A 2,608-nucleotide genomic window follows, 5' to 3' on the forward strand; every position below is an offset into this window, starting at 1 on the left:
AATTTCTTTTTAATTAACTAATTATTTTAATTTTGGATTTTAATTTTCGAAAATTACTAACCTTTTTCAAAAACTATTTTCGAAAATCACTAACTCTTTTTCAAAAAATTATTTTCGAAAACTCTCCCTCTCCCATCTTATTCTATTTATTTATTTATCTACTAACATCTCCTCATCTCAATTCACTGCTCCTATCCTTACCCTTGTGTTTGGATTCTTCATTCTTCTTCACCCCTATTCCTTTTCTTTTTCTACTAACAATAAGGAACCTCTTTACTGTGACATAGAGGATTCCTCTTCTTTTCTTGTTCTCTTCTCTTTCTTATGAGCAGGAACAAAGAAAAAGGCATTCTTGTTGAAGCTGATCCAGAACCTGAAAGGACTCTGAAGAGGAAACTAAGAGAAGCTAAATTACAACAATCCAGAGACAACCTTATTGAAAATTTCGAACAAGTAAAGGAGATGGCAGCCGAACCCAACAACAATAATGCGAGGAGAATTCTTGGTGACTTTACTGCACCAAATTCCAATTTACATGGAAGAAGCATATCCATCCCTACCATTGGAGCAAACAATTTTGAGTTGAAACCTCAATTAGTTTCTCTGATGCAGCAGTTAGCAAACTTAGTCTCTGATCTATCTAAGGCCACTGTGAGTTTCATGAATGAAACAAGGTCCTCCATTAGAAATTTGGAGACACAAGTGGGCCAGCTGAGTAAGAAGATCACTGAAATCCCTCCCAGTACTCTCCCAAGTAATACAAAAGAAAATCCAAAGAGAGAGTGCAAGGCCATTGATATTACCAAAATGGCCGAACCCAAAGAGGGAGAGGAGGACGTGAATCCCAGTGAGGAAGACCTCCTGGGACGTCCAGTGATCAATAAGGAGTTTCCCTCTAAGGAACCAAAGGAATCTGAGGCTCATCTAGAGACCATAGAGATTCCATTGAACCTCCTTATGCCCTTCATGAGCTCTGATGAGTATTCCTCTTCTGAAGAGAATGAGGATGTCACTGAAGAGCAAGCTACCAAGTTCCTTGGTACAATCATGAAGCTGGATGCGAAATTATTTGGTATTGAGACTTGGGAAGATGAACCTCCCTTGTTCACCAATGAACTAAGTGATCTGGATCAACTGACATTGCCTCAGAAGAAACAGGATCCTGGAAAGTTCATAATACCTTGTACCATAGGCACCATGCTCTTTGAAAAGGCTCTGTGTGACCTTGGTTCAGGGATAAACCTCATGCCCCTCTCTGTAATAGAGAAACTAGGAATCTTTGGGGTGCAAACTGCTAAAATCTCATTAGAGAGAGCAGACAATTCAAGAAAACAGGCTTATGGACAAGTAGAGGACGTGTTAGTAAAGGTTGAAGGCCTTTACATCCCTACTGATTTCATAGTCCTAGACACTAGAAAGGAAGAGGATGAATCCATCGTCCTAGGAAGGCCTTTCCTAGCCACAGCAAGAGCTGTGATTGATGTGGACAGAGGAGAATTGATCCTTCAATTAAATAAGGACAACCTTGTGTTTACAACTCAAGGATCTCTCTCTGCATCCATGGAGAGGAAGCAGAAAAAGCTTCTCTCAAAGCAGAGTCAACCAAAGCCCCCATAATCAAACTCTAAGTTTGGTGTCAAACCCCCATATCCGAACTCTAAGTTTGGTGTTGGGAGGTTTCGACAAAGCTCTGCACATCTGTGAGGCTCCATGAGAGCCCACTGTCAAGCTATTGACATTAAAGAAGCGTTTGTTGGGAGGCAACCCAATGTTTATTTATCTAATTTTCATTGTTTTTCATGTTTTATTAGATTCATGATCATGTGGAGTCACAAAATAAATATAAATATTTGCAACGGAATCAAAAATAGCAGAAGAAAAATCACACCCTGGAGGAAGACCTTACTGGCGTTTAAACGCCAGTAAGAAGCATGTTTTGGGCGTTCAACGCCAGAACAGAGCATGGTTCTGGCGTTTGAACGCCAGAAATGCACCCTGGAGAAGAGATGGCGCTGAACGCCCAGAACAAGCATGGTTCTGGCGTTCAACGCCAGAAATGGGCAACAAATGGGCGTTCAACGCCCAAAATGGGCACTAACTTGGCGCTGAACGCCCAGAGTTGTGTGCAAGGGCATTTTACATGCCTAATTTGGTGCAAGGTTGTAAATCCTTGAACACCTCAGGATCTGTGGGCCCCACAGGATCCCCACCTACCTCCACTCACTCTCTTCTCTCTTCTCACTCATCCTCTATTCCCAATAAACACTCTTCCCCAAAACCCTTCACCTATCACCTCCATCCCTCTTCCCTATTAACCCTTCACCACTCACATCCACCCACTCTTCCCCATAAACCTACCCAATAAACTCCACCTACCTTCAAAATTCAAAATCAATTTCCCACCCAAACCCACCCATATGGCCGAACCTTAATCCCCCTCTTCTCCATATTTTCTTCTTCTTCTTCATCTAATTCTTTCTTTTCTTGCTCGAGGGCGAGCAATATTCTAAGTTTGGTGTGGTGAAAGCATAAGCTTTTTGTTTTTCCATTACCATTGATGGCACTTAAGACCGGAGAATCCTCTAGAAAAGGGAAAGGGAAGACAAAA

Source organism: Arachis ipaensis, chromosome B07, assembly GCF_000816755.2.
Source record: "Arachis ipaensis cultivar K30076 chromosome B07, Araip1.1, whole genome shotgun sequence".
Classification (NCBI taxonomy): Eukaryota; Viridiplantae; Streptophyta; class Magnoliopsida; order Fabales; family Fabaceae; genus Arachis; species Arachis ipaensis.